The following is a 15,501-nucleotide window of genomic DNA, read 5'->3' as shown; positions in this document are numbered from 1 at the left end:
GTGGCTGCTTTGTAAAAATGGGCTGGAGAGCCTGGTAAGACAACATAGTTTGGAGCTCCACTGCAGGAGATTCCATTCAGAGGGTCTGGAGTGTCTGTAGATTTTATAAAGCACTGCAGGTGAGTCTCTGAGCTTAGGTTGAAAATCACTGCCAAAAGTCAACTGCTCATCTTGCCTGATGATGAGAATCATCTGGGCTGTTAGTTAAAGATGCAGATTTCCAGGCCACACCCCAGATTCACTGTATCTGAATCTCTGAGTCCAAAGCCCAGATACTGCACTTTAACTGCTCACAGACCATTTTCAGCTTCTGGCCTCATTCGAACTTATGCACAAATGCTTCAATGTGTGTAAATCAATTTTCTAACTTTATCAGTCAGTTCACACCTGGAGACAGTTCTGAGTTTTAATTCAGCTCCTTGACCCACTAGACTTGTGACTCTGGACAATTTCTTAACCACACAAAGTCTCAGGTGACTCATCTGTGAAATAATCACAGTTTATTACAAAGATCAAAAGGGAGCAATTCTAAAATCCCTAGTAAACTGGCAGATAGTGGGTACTGAATATTCATTTCTCTCACCATGACTTACTCACCTCCCAATATGAATATAAACTCAAAATTAGAAGAGGTCTAAAATACAGCATTCAGATTGAGGAATTATGATCAAAATAAAAATAAGGTCGCATTTCACTTTTGCTAAAAAAATGAGAAATACCGATAATGCCAATTTCAGATGAGGTTGTAGTAAAAGCGATTCATTATACATTGCTACAGGCAATGTAAATTGGCAGGGTCCTTTGAAGATTTGATATACTTTTAAAATTATAAAAATGCTCAGATTTTTTTTACTTGGCCATTTCCTGTAGAAATTGTTCCCAAAGATGAAAAACACCATTTTCATAAAAATGTTCATTTCAGCATTATTCAAAATAGCCAAGAATTTTTAAACAGACTGAATGTCCAACAAAATATTTAAGACAAGGTACATTTCTTTATATGTAGTGTTGAAGCGACTAAAAGTAATAATTAAGATTACAGTGAAATAAGGAAAAACATCTCCACTGTGATATAAGTGAGAAAAAAACAGTATAAAATTATATATATTCTATGATTACAAGTATAAAATATTTATGTACAGAATATATGGAAAATGAATAATTAAGTTGCTATGGGATTGAGAACTTATGATTTTCTTCTTTTTATATAATACTGCTGTTGTTACAGTACTGTTGTATGTTCCATGACTATTTTAAAATATTGTCTATACTTTCTATTCTTTACAAGAAAAAGATGGCTCATAGGCTTTGTTACATCTTCAGAGGGTCCTGGTATAAAAATACTTTGGTTATCTCAAATTTGTATTAGAGGGCCACCCTGGTTAGTCACCAGCCCCTAAGCAGAAAATGATTAGGATCCAGTGACAGGAAACAAAAAAGGGCAGGGTAACAAGGGGCATGCTATCATGGATGCAGAAAAATGAGCTAAGTCCGGAACAGATGTGCAAACATAGGAAGGGAAGAGGAACACAGTGGTAGGGGCTCAGAAGTGAGAACACTTTTTACAGGTTTGTTAGTTCATGCAGTATGGAGAGATTAATTGGGCACCAGAGTCCAAAATCAGCGGAAGTACATTTTCATATATATATTTATATATATAAATAAATAAAAAACTCTTATATATATATATATAAGAGTCTGAGTCAAGAGCTGACCAGAACATAGCTGGGCTACCCCAGAGAAGAAGAAATTGATTCTCTTTTCCTGGGCTCATTCTTTCCTCCCTATTCCTGATATGCTCCAAGACTGTGTCTGATTTTGTGGGCATGGTTTTGATGCCATTAAGTAGTTGCTATGTTAGTTTGCTCGGGCCGCCATAACAGCATGCCACAGAGAGAATGGCTTAAACAACAGAAACTTTTCCCATGGTTCTGGAGGCCAGGAGTCCAAGATCAAAGTGTCCATAGGGCTGGTTCTCCTCATACCTCTCTTCTTGTTTTGTAGCTGGGTCTCCTCCCTGTGTCTTCATATGGTCTTCCTTCTGTCTGTACCTATCTCTAAATTTTCTCTTCCTAAAGTAATACCAGTCATATTGGATGAAGGCCTGCCCCCATGACTTCACTGTAACAATCACTTCTTTCTGGATTTCCAAGTACGGTCACATTCTGAGGTCCTAGGGATTAGGACTTCAACATATACATTTTTGGGGGCTATAATTCAGCCCATTACAGTTGCCATGCTTTAGCTCAGAATGTGAAAGCCAGGTGACAAGTCATGTCACACAATATAGAGATGAACAGAGAGACTCTGGGTTGGGAGGAATCATGGACATTACTGATCTAATTTCTCATTGCACAGGGTAAGTAAGGTGTGGGTGGGTTAAGTGGACTTCCCAGGACTTACAGCCATGAGTGTAATGATCTGAGATGCCATGCAAGTCATCACTTCCTTCTTTCCTCCTTTATACCCCAAGGACTGCTCCTTGAAGAAGTTCCAGTTCGTTAGATCCCAGATGTGGGTCCCACATAGGTAGAGGCTCAGTACAGAAGGGTTCCAAGGAAGATGTCAGAGGCTCATAAGTCCCGCTTCCCTCCCCTGAGGTATAGACCTCTCAGATCCCACTGCAGGGCAAGGGAAAGAGACTCCGTCATTTCCCAGCTGAGATCTTTGGTCTCCAGGCTCCTGGTGCATGTGCATAGGAGCAGTGTCTCTCATCAGAGTGTTTCTCTTCACTTCCCCAGGAAGAAAAAAGCCTAGGGCAAAATGCCCCCTGATCCTGGGAAGCAACCAGGTAGTCAGTTTCTCTGTGCCTCCTCCTCCTTCTGAACTCATCTCCTACCCTGTCCCTCTGCTCATTGGCTCCAGCCACCCTGGCCTCCTTGCTGGTCCCTGGAACATGTCAGGCATCTTTATTCTATCCAGGGGCGTTTACAGTGTGCTGTGGTCTGAATATTTGTGTTCCCTCAAAATCCATAAGTTGAAATCTGAATGCCCCAAACTGATGGTATGAGGAAGTGGGGCCCTCATGAATGAGATCTGTGCCTTAAAGAAGAGGCTCCAGAAGTACCCCTAGCCCTTCCTCCATGTGAGACACAATGACAAGACTGAAGCCAAGAAGAGAGCACTCATCTGATCATACTGTTACCTGGATCTTGGACTTCCAGGCTCTAAAACCATGAGAACTAAATGTCTGCTCTCATAAGCTACCTAGTCTGGTATTTTGTTATAGCAGCCCAAGTGGATTAAAACACAGTGCCTCTCCCCCATCCATGGTATTTTTCCTTCAGATGTCCACGTGGAAAACTCCCTAACCTCCTTCAAGTCCTCTCACTGAGGCCTACCCTGATCAACTTATTTTATTTAATTTCTGCAGTAATTATTGCATTCCAGTACATTCTAAGGTTAATTTACCTACTAGGTTTTTGGTTACTGTCAGTTGCCTTCCACTAAAATGAACACAAAATACTATGTTTTTTTATTCATGCCAAATTTTAAGAACAAAATAGGCACTTAGAAAGTGTCTTTGTTGGATGGATGCATGGATAGATGGATGGATGGATGTCTACCAGGCCAAAGTCTGGGGCAATTAAGCACTTTTTGCTCCAATGAACTTCAATCCCTTAAGAAGTAAGGATCAAACATTGAGTGAGAAAGAGAGAGAGAGAGAGGAAGAGAAAGAGAAGGATATTGGCTAGTTTTTTATGTATTGGTTTGTAAAAGTACAAAAATTTAACGCTAATTACACAATAATGGAGGAAGGCTCTTACATTTGCTGAAAATCTATTTGTTCCAATCACTTCCACATGTTATATCACACAGCAACTCCATTTTACAGATCCAAAAACTGAAATTCAGAAAAAAAAAAAAATAGAGTGCTTGCTCAAGGTCACATAGCAAGTAAAAGGAATCAAATTAACCATCAAGCCAAGAGCAATCTAGATCTCATGTTCAAAGGTTTTCACTACACCATCACTACAGTCTTTCACTTGGTGACACACCAGGATGTTAAAACTCCCTCTTCCTTTTCTTCCTAGAGGATAGGCAGCATTTTGAGGCCAGGAAAATTAGCTCTGTGAGGATGCTAGGTAAGACATTGCCTGGTCCTATCTGAATATCAAATCAATATCCCCTCTGGCCCAGTGGGTCCCATTTTAATGTTCTAATATATATGCATGCTTATTGATTTTGGGGTGTGTCCACCAGTGCTTTTTACTAATAAGACTTAAAGTTTTGCCTTATATGATTGAGGGAATTTATAAAGTGGAGAAGATCCAAGGTTATCCTAAGAGCATCACTTAAGAGCATAACTTTTCTGTCTTTCTATGTTCTTTCTTAAGTCAGAGAAAAATGGATATAGTTACAATTAGCTGGCCCCAAATTGCTGGATAAACTATGGGAATGAGCTTTCCATGTGAATGTTCCTTATCATATAGGTCTGCTTGGCTGGTAGGCTGGTCACAGACGTGTGTGGCAGGGCTGAGACCGTGTTTTTTTTTTTTTTTAATTTAAATTCAATTAGCCAACATATAGTACATTGTTAATTTCAGACGTAGTGTTCAATAATTCATCAGTTGCATATAACACCCAGTGCTCATCACATCACGTGCGCTCCTTAACTTGTTCTGATCCTGAGCCACAAGTGTCTGCAACAGGTATGACTTGTCCATATCACACACAGAGAATGGTAAAAAGGAGTATCTTCTTTATCTAAAGTAGGTTTTAATATCTATTTTAAGTCCCCATTTTGACAGACACAAACATTTAAACTCAATAGATTTAAGAGTCATCTTATCACCTGGGTTGTGTCTCCTTTATTGTGGGGGAACAGTCATTAGATAACAAGCTTAGCTGGGGATGGCAGTAAAATAGGATCCTATCACCAGTCTCTGTAGATGGCTATTTCTCATTCTGGAAACTGGCAAGAAGACCTCTTCATGTTCACGGCCTTCTCCATCCATGTTGTCTTCACCTCTTCCTGGAATCTCAGGGAGCATCCTACTCATCCTACTGCCCCTCTGTGCTCAGGGACACCAAGAACTTTCCCTTCTCATGAGATACTCCTGGAAATCTGAAGCAACCCAGAGGCAAAGCCCAGGTCTTCTCTCCCTCAAACCAGTGGGGTACTAGGTCTCAGTCCAGAATCCAGGATACAGGGTTCCTCATGCAGGACTCGTGAACCACTAAGTCCCCCCTTTGGTCTCCTGGCTTTCTTTTCCATGGGCTTTCTACCTCATGTGGGAGAAAATTTGTCTGGCTTCTTATCTCTTTGTGATCCATCACTGATAGCCTGAGTTTTATGCCCCCAATTCTTTGTGGTTTAGGATTTTGAAGATAAAACTTTATGTTTGCCAATTCCCAAAGCATTCCCCTTCAAATTCATCTTGAAACTCAAAAGCCTAGAATTAACTCCTTTATTTTCTGAACTTGACTTTAACAACTCTAACCCGAGGCAGTAGATCTTTTGGAGTCTGTTTTGAATGGAGAAGAGCCATGAGTTTTAAAATAATTGATAGGAATGAAAACTCACTAGTCAAATAATGCTTTGCTACCTACCTTAATCAATGAGGAAAATAATGAGTGGGAAAACTCATCTAAAACCATGACAGTCAGGATCCCTGGGTGGCGCAGCGGTTTAGTGCCTGCCTTTGGCCCAGGGCACAATCCTGGAGACCCAGGATCGAATCCCACGTCGGGCTCCCGGTGCATGGAGCCTGCTTCTCCCTCTGCCTGTGTCTCTGCCTCTCTCTCTCTCTCTCTGTGTGTGACTATCATAAATAAATAAATAATTTAAATAAATAAATAAATAAATAAATAAATAAATAAATAAATAAATAAAACCATGACAATCTTACTATGAGTTGTTAGGCATAATCTCTGTTGCAGAGGACAGGGAAATAAGGAGACTATAAGGATCTTCAGATGCAGTTCAATTTTTCAACCTCTTGCTTCCTGGTAGATTTGTGTCTATCTAAGGCTGGAAACTGTTTTTATTTTCATCTTTTCTTTCCCAATCTGTCAGCTATTCTGTGCCCTAGTTCAGGGCTGCTCAAACTTAGCATGCAGGCAAGCCAACTGGAGGTCTTACAAAATGAAAATTTGGATTCAGCAGGTCTGGGATGAAGCCTGAGATTCAGTATGTCTAAGAAGCTCGCAGGGGCTGCTGGCTGGAATGGTCCACGCACCACACTTTGAGTACAAGATGATAGCTTCGTTTCACCTGCAACTTCTCTATGGGCATCCTATATCCAACCATGCAAAAGACTAGAAAAAAAAAATTTTTATATCTATGTTTTGTCCATGCTGTGTGTCCTCTGTCTAGAACTGCTCAAATTAGCATCTTGTTTAAGTCTTTGTATTCTTCAATACTCAGATCACCGGCCACCAACCCCTCCCATCATCCACCTCCTGTCCAGAGAGTTTGGATACAAAAGACGTGTCCTAATGTCCTAACTCACCAAACAGTGCTAGAATTATAGTTTATCTTCTTTTTCTTCCACATCATGACATGAGCACATTAAATCCTGGAATTCTTTCTTTCTCCTTTCTCATTGCTTAATACAATATGTGCCTTAAATCCAATAACAGCGACTCCTTGAATGATTGAATGATGAAATGAATAAAACTTAAGGTTTGCCTTGTAAGCAAAGGTGATAATGACATGAACTGTCTGCGGATATACACAGAGGGAAAAATTCCCCCAAATCTCATTTCTTGAGGAGAACAGACCAATGCGATCTGTAGGTTCCTAGACCATCATGGAAATCTGTCTTATCACTAATGGGAGGAATTAAGCACTAGGGTTATTGGTGAAAAAGCTGTATCTTGTACCTCCAGCACTCTGGGGTGAGGGCAACCACGGAAAGGCAAAGATGAGGATTTGCATGCTCCCCAAAGCTCCAGGGAGGACCTCACTGTGTAGTGCAGATCATGAGGGGAGGCCCATGGCGATTATTACCTTTTGAAGATGGTGGATTCATTTCTGCAAAAGCCAATTCCAGGTTTGTTCCCATTAATCCCCTGCTTGATGAGAACGGCGGGGTGTACTGCTAATGGTTTCTGGTTGCTTGTGGGCTGATGTGAAATGCATGTGATAATTAGCTAACTAAATTAGTTCTGTTCTCATTATTTTTTATATAAAACAGTTTTGTAGGGATAGCTTTTTTACAATGATTTCTAGTCTAATTTCTCATTATCACCATTGGAAAAAAAAAAAAGCTGATAACATTTTTTCTCCCCATTCTCTAGGGGATCTTTCCCACTCACCACTCTTGGCACCTTCCAAACCCACCCAGGTGTGACCTGTTACGTATGTTAAGCACTAAAATCATGGGGATACTTTTCTCTCTCGTCTTTTGGATCACAGCACTACTACACCACTGTTGGGTTTCCTCTTGATATTCACAGATTAGTGGAGATTTTTTTCGTGGTTCTCTGCAGATAGAAGCATGAGAAATCCAGCCCAGCTTTCCGCTACTACGAGCACTAGGAGTTTCCACCCCAACGTGTAAACATCCCAGATGTGTGATATGAACAACTCTCTGGGATTTTGCCTCTCTGTCCTCAGCCTCAGTCGCCTGGTTCTTATCCAGGAAGGGATGAGGCTCTTTGTCCTGGTGTGGCTATTAGGTTTTAGTGCCTACAGATTCCTGCATGTCCAACCTGTTCTGAAGGGCTCTCTGGCAGGTTTTTCATAATGCTTTATGTTGAGTTGTTTGAAATCGGTTGTGTTCCCATCTCCTTCCTAGAGGAGGCTTCTTAGTTTTGAACAAATCAATACTGGGCAGGCTTCTATGTGGGAAAGTTCCTAGAAAATGTTATGAATTTGATTATATTTAACCATCTGCATCTCAGCTACTTCAGCAAAATAAGACATCCTCTAGGGTTCAATTACCTAAAATGTGATAAAATGATGCCAGTGTATGGTATATCAAAATTCAGTTTTCATACTAACTGGATTACCATGGTATAATTTTCTAGATTGTCAGAGATCCTTTGACATTCCTTCCAATGACAAGTGGTGTCAAATTCCCTCTCCTTGCATTTGACCTAGTCCTAGTGAACAATTTTACCAGAAGAGGTGACTCTCAGACTGCTGAGAGCCAGACATAGGACCTCTTGGGCTGCTTACTGCCCTATCTAGAGGATGTCAGCCACCAAATAAAGACTATGACAAACCTCGTGCTTCCATGCTTTGAGGAAGCCCATGCTCACTATATGGAAGATCGCATGGAGAGAAAGAGAGATGCTCAACCAGGCTCTTGCTGATCAATCCACCTCAAGTAACACAGAAACTAAAAATGTGCCATCTTGGATGTCCAGCTCAAAAAGTTTTTCAGATGACTTTAGCCCTAGCTAAGTATTAGAAGGATTGAACAAGAACCATCCAGTTGAGTCAAGTCATCTCACAAAGCCATGAAAGATCTTAGAATTGTTTTAGACCACTAAATTTCAGATGATTTGCTCAGCAGCAATAGGTAGCTAGAATATATGAGCCAGGGCTTCAGTTTCCCCCTCTATGAAACAGGAATACTGATGCCCAGCACATGTGAATATTGAGAATATTTAAATATAAATAGAAAAATCCCTAGGGGCACCTGGGTAGCTCAGTCAATTAAGCAACTGCCTTGGGCTCAGGTCATGATGTTGGGGTCCTGTGATTAAGCCCCATGTTGGGCTCCCTGCTCAATGGGAAGTCTGCTTCTCGCTCTCCCTCTGTTATCCACTCATGCTCACACATGCACTCTTTCTTAAATAAATAAATAAAATCTTTAAATAAATACATAAATAAATGATAGGAAAATCTCTTAGCATGTGACCTGGTAAGACAAGAGTCTTAATAATGTCACTTCCCCTTCCCTCCTAGTTATAACAATCTTTATCTTTGTGATTATAAAATTTATAGGTCTATATTTGATTAATAATCTATACATTTGTGATTATAAAATTTGTAGATCTATTTTGGCTTCCTAATAAATTCATGGGTCTGAAACACTCAGAAAAGGGATGCACTGAAAATCATGCATTTATTTTGTCAGTCACTAGTTTCAATAACAACTAAATCTTAACCATCCAGAAAAACCAAAGAATGCATTATCTAGTTAAGTTTTACAGAGCTCAGTGTACATATTTTTTTAAGATTTTATTTATTTATTTGACCGAGAGAGAGAACACAAGCAGACGGAGTGGTAGGCAGAGGGAGATGGAGAAGCAGTCTTCCTGCCAGGCAGGGAGCCCGATGCAGGACTTGATCCCAGGACTCTGGGATCATGACCTTAGCTGAAGGTAGATGTTTAAACGACTGAGCTACCCAGGTGCCCCTCAGTGTACATTTTTGTAATCTTCAAAAGATTTTCTCAAGTCCTTCAAATTTGGATCTTTTTAACATCTATTATGCTTTTTTTCACGCTATCGAGGCACAGTATACTGAACATAATGTATAATTATACTGATCATGCAAGGGTTACAAAATATTGTTACAATATTTTGTTGTCATATAGTTATTATACCTCAATTTGTCCATAAGATATGCATCTCTGGTTACTATACTTCTTTTTGTTTCCCTTGTTGAGTACATTTGAATTCCCAACCATGTCTTTCTGTTAATAAGTCAGCTGTCACATCTTAGAGCTGACAATGTGATTGTTGCTGGGAAACTTTTCTGGAACTGTCTGGGCCCTTGGCCAGACTGTAGATTTCTGCCTTTAGGTATGATGCCCATCCGTGGTCGTGTCAGCTATGGCAGGTATGGGTGACATGACATAAAATGTAATGACCTATCAAGTAGGAATTCTACAGAAACAGCAAAACAATAACCTGCATGCTCTGGTAGGCACATAGTAATACTAGGCCACTCGAGGGTCAGTTGAAGTCCACTTAATATCTAATAAGCTAAAGTTGCTCCCACTGTCATTATTCTTTTCTTCCTGTCCCCATAGTAAGCCAGCCAGCAAGACTTAATTTCCTGATTTGCTGTCTGCCTTTCCTGATGGGATGGGAGCTCTTCCTGGAATCTCAAACCATTTGACTGGGCCTTGAAAGTATTTCAAACCCTTGGCAATCCCAGTCCTTTCTCTCTGGAGTCTAGACTTCATCCAATCAGCTGCTATCTGAGGACTAAATTTACATAAGAAACAGTGTCTAGAACCAAAACTCCACTATCACTGAGTATTCCCACTCCTTAGAGACTAATAAGAAAAAAGGAACAAAACCAAACCTTCTATATCAGTACAATTCAGAATGAGCCGTAGGTCATCTCCTCTGGGCAACACAGTTATTAGCCTTCCCCCAATCATCTTTATAATGATATCTAACATACAGAGAATAACTCAACATGTTCTTTCTGCAACTTAATCTTCTGAGCTACATACTACTATTACGCACGTTGCATAAAGAAATGGAGAGTAGAGAGCTTGAGAGAATTTCCCAAAGCTACAAAGTGAATGGGGAGAGCCGAGATTCAAACCCAGGCAGGCTGACAACAGAATTTGCTCCTTCTACCACCACGCTTTGTGGAGCCTCACCACGTGCTAACCCCATGCCTCACCTTCCCACCCTTCTCTCGCTCTTCCTTTCAGTTGTCAGCCTGATGCCTCATGGCCCAGGTCTTATGCATTGTCACTGTGTCTAGTCAACATTTTAGAACTTTCTTCAGATCCTATGTCTACATAATGATAGAAATTTGGAGACTCTCAATAAATTAGTAACTCTGACCCCCTTATGTTCCTCCTGTCCAGCTGTGGCTTGTTGAAAGGATTTTAATCTCTCCTACACTTTAAAGTATTGCATTCATAGGAACATACCTCAAAAATTCCACATTGCTTTCATACATTTTTCTGGTTCTGCCCTACTTTTGCAGCTTAATTCCTGAAGGGACAAGAATAAGTAATGATGAGAATTACCAGGAAACAACACTGTTTCTTCTTCTCACCCACAGATCCCTCTCATCTTTCATTTTGCTTGAAATTAAGTAGAAATGATTTAATAAATTAGAAAAGTCCATAAATATCATTTAGACATACCGATTTTATGGCTAACAATTTCTACTTAATTTTTCTTTATCTACTGTATAAAATAACAGCTCTTTGCCAAGGTCTTAATTAAACTTTAAAAGCCCAATGTCTATTTTTTGTCTTATTAATAGCGGATTTAAAATTTCCCTCACCATTTTATTTTTCACCTAGGTTCATCCTTCGCCTCAGTCAAGTAACAGGCCAGATAGCCTGTATTTCTACTCTTCATTTCTTGAGGTTGTGGGTCCCTTAGCTTCTCAGGGGATTCAAATGGATCCCCTAGAGTGTCCAGTTTGGTTTTCTGTTGCTCATATGACATTTTTAGAAACCCTGATCTGGTACGTTATTATACACATAGAAACAGAAAGATCAAAATGTAGATGGCATTAACAATATTAGTTTAGAGCTAAGGATCTTCTAATTGTGTTTTATCCCGTGATTTCCTAGAAACGACAAATAATAGGATGCTTGCGTTGGTTCTGAACTTCAGAAACCCTTATTAAGATGATTAAGAAATTCCTATGTGGGATTCCTGGGTGGCTCAATGGTTGAGTGTCTGCCTTCAGCTCAGGTTGTGATCTTGGGGTCCTGGGATTGAGTCCCACAACAGGATCCCTGCAGGAAGTCTGCTTCTCCCTCTGCCTATGTCTCTGCCTCTCTCTCTCTCTCTCTGTCTCTCATAAATAAATAAATAAAATCTTTAAAAGAAAGAAGGAAGGAAGGAAGGAAGGAAGGAAGGAGATAAGAGAGAAGAAACTAAGAAAGAAGAAGAAGAAAGAAAGACAAGAATCAGAAATCCAGCAATACCAGAAAGAACCAGACAGCAGCAAAACGCACGAAACGCCCCCCCTCCTCCCTGCCCTCATCCCCTCCCCCAAAGGAGGAAGGAAGAAAGAAAGAAAGAAAGAAATTCCTGTGTAACAGCACATTCTACCTCAAGACCACCAAGGAGATCCCAGTCAAAAGCAGATCCAGAGCCTCTTAAAACATGTTGTTTTCTTCTTTTCTCATATCCCCATTACCTAGAGACAAACAATAAATAGCAAGTACAATGAGAAACAGGGAGGTGGAGAGAGAGGACACAAGACATCATTTAAAAAACAAAACAAAAATCTTAGTTCTAAAAATGAGGGGCTCAGTTGAGGTTGTGTCAGAGAAGTCACTTCTAGGGCACAGACGGGTGAGGATATTTCTCATCAAATGCTTAAGTGGACATAGTCAGGAAAGCAATTCATTTTGAAGAGAGTATACTCTGGATTTTTAATGCTTTCATTTGGATGTAGTCTAATGGGCCAAAACCTGAACCATTAATCTCAGATGCTAGATCCTAACTAGCTTGGAACCTGTTCTTGCCCTTATACCTATGTGGTTTCTCTGTGATTTGGTCCCCCTGGCTGGAGATGGTTTTACTTAACATTAAAGATAGCTGTTTAGGGTTGGAATACATCTCCCCCACAAACTAACTCCATCCTAACTGACTTGGAAAGCATTAATATTTTTTTCTCTAGTTCCTCAACTGGAGAGGTGTATCCTGGTTCCTTTCATTTCTTCCTGTCTGATCAGCTCTATTCCATATCATTGTATAGTTCTCAGTAGAACTCTAGGTTAATTACATTTGACCATTCTATAAACCAGGACAGCCACAGACATTCCTTACTCTGACCTTTGGTGTTTCCTATGTTCTCTGTGTTTGGTCTGGATCAGCCTAAGGTAAGAAGAGTTAGAGACCTTGAGAATGGTCCTCTCCTTAAACCAATCTTCCCAGGACACATGTCCATGGGACATCTTGGAAGCAATGTGTGATGAGCTGGTGCAGAGAATAGTATAGGAAACCAGCAAGAGGGCAGAACAATCCAAGACAGAAGCTGTTTTTTTGAAGAGGGGGATTAATAGCGAGAGATTGTGCTGAACAAAGGCTATGAAAATCTACACCTGCATATGTGAAGAAGCATGGGATTTCATTCTGTAAAAGGAAAATTGGGACTCAAGGGGATATTTGCTAATAAGACATGGAATGCTAATAGATCCTTGCTCTCAAATCATACTAGGATGTCAGTATTATCCTGAAACCAGAACCAGACAAAGTTATCACAAGAAAGGAAAACTACAGATAAATATCCCTTATGAATATGAACCCCAAATCCTCAACAAATACTAGCAAAATGAATCCAGCAACATATTAAAAGGATTATATACTATGACCAAGTGATATTTACCCTAGGATTATAAGGTTGGGTTAACATAAGAAAATCAATTAAAGTAATACATTATGCTAATAATAAGGGCAAAAACTACATGATCATCTCAATAGATGGAGAAAAAGTTACTTTACAAAATTCAGTATCATTTCATGATAAAAACAGTCAACAAACTGGGAACTAAAGAAAGGCACCTCGGGCTGATAAAAGCCATCTAGGAACAACCCACAATTACATTCTCCTTATGGAGAGAAACTGGATGATTTCTATCTAAGCCTGGAAACAAAGTAAAGAAATCATGTTTCACCACTCCTATTACACATTGTACTGAAGGTTCTTGCCACAGTGATTAAACAAGAAAAAGAAAATATAAGGCATCCAGATTGCAGGGGGAAAAAAGGAAATAAAATTACCACTATTTATGGATGACTAGATCTGGTATATAAAAGTCCACAGAGGGGCACCTGGATGGCTCAGTCAGTTAAGCTCTGTATTTGGCTCAGGTTACGATCCCAGGGTCCTGGGTATGGGTCCCATGACTGGTTCCCAGCTCAGCAAGGAGTCTGCTTCTCCCTCTTCCTCTGCCCCTCCTGGCTGCTTCTGGTCTCACTCTCTTAAATAAATAAATGAATAAATAAATAAATAAATAAATAAATAAATAAATAAATAAATAAAAATCTTCTTGAAAATAATAAAATAAGTGAAAGTCTACAGAAACACAATGAGAAGTATCAAATGAGTTCAGCAAGATTACAGGATAAACTATCAATACAAATTCTTATACTTTAGTAATAAATAATTTTAAGATGAAATTTAAAAACAATTATATTTATAATAGTATCAAAAATCATAAATACTTAGGAACAAATTTAACTGAAGAAATGTAAGAAATGTAACTGAAAACTATAAAACATTGTTAAAAATTAAAGACCTAAAAGAAAGACACCCCTTGCCATAGACGCAAAGACTGAATGTTGTTAAAATGGCAATAATACCCAAACTGATCTCCAGATTGATGAATTCATATCAGTATTCCACCTGCCCTCTTTTCCTTGGAATTGACAAGCTGATCATAAAATTCATATGGAAATGTAAGGGATTTAAAATAGCCAAATCAATCTTGAAATAGAAGAACAAAATTGAAAGTTCCAATTCTCAATTTCAATATTTAACTGCAAACTAAAATAATCACACTACAAACTAATCATACTAGCCCAAGAATAAGCTGATAGATTAGTAAGTATAATTGGAATTCCAGAAATAAATATTATGTTTATGATCAATCATCTTTCAACAAGTGTGCCAAGATAATTAAATGAGGAGAATGATCTTTCCAATAAATACTGCTGAGTCAACTGGATAACCATATACAAGAGTTTTGCACCTCTTCCTCACACCATATACAAAAAATTCTCTCAAAGTGGATTGAAGACCTAAAAGTAAAAGCTAAACCTAAGAAATTCTTCAAAGAGAACATAAGGGTAAATCCCATGATTTTGAATTGGGAAAAATAGTTTCTTAGATAGAAGTTCAAAATCACAAATGACAAAAGAGAAAACAAATAAATTGGATTTCTTTCTTTCTTTCTTTCTTTCTTTTTTTTTTTTTTTTAGATTTTATTTATTTACTCATGAGAGATACAGAGAGAAAAGCAGAGACATAGGCAGAGGGAGAAGTTGGCTTCCTGTGGGGAGTCTGATACAGGACTCAACCCCAGGACCTCGGGATCATGACCTGAGCCAAAGGCAAATGCTCAACCACTGAGCCACTCCATCTTTAAAAAGAGTTAGTAAACATGTGGCTCACCTGTTGTTCCAAACACCTAAATACTTAGCTGATGTAACATCCACAGTAACCCTATGAGAGAGTTCAGACAAAATGTGATCATGCCCAAGACCACATACTAATTAATAAGTGGTGCTGGGTCTCTAGTCCAGGCAGCTCAGAGGCTGGTGAAACAACTGTTATATCACCTCCCTGCAATTTCATCTGCATCCCTTACTTCATATAATATCTATAGGCTGATGACTCCAATGTTTAATCTCCAATTCTGACTTGAAAACTATACTCAACAGTCTTTTTGACAAATAAGCTCGACATCTCAATCTTACCTATGAGTGAATGCAGCACAATCCATTAATTGTGCAAGAAACCCAGTTGTGATCTTTCGAATCTTCCCTTTCCTACCTTGGATATCTCAGAGGTACCTCAAACTCAGTATGGCCAAAGCCTATCTTATCTCCAGCCCTACCATTTTAGTTATCCATTAGGGCATAAAAAACCATTGCAATATG

This window comes from Canis lupus, chromosome 3, assembly GCF_011100685.1.
Source record: "Canis lupus familiaris isolate Mischka breed German Shepherd chromosome 3, alternate assembly UU_Cfam_GSD_1.0, whole genome shotgun sequence".
Lineage (NCBI taxonomy): Eukaryota > Metazoa > Chordata > Mammalia > Carnivora > Canidae > Canis > Canis lupus.
Note: the sequence above shows the minus strand (reverse complement) of the source record.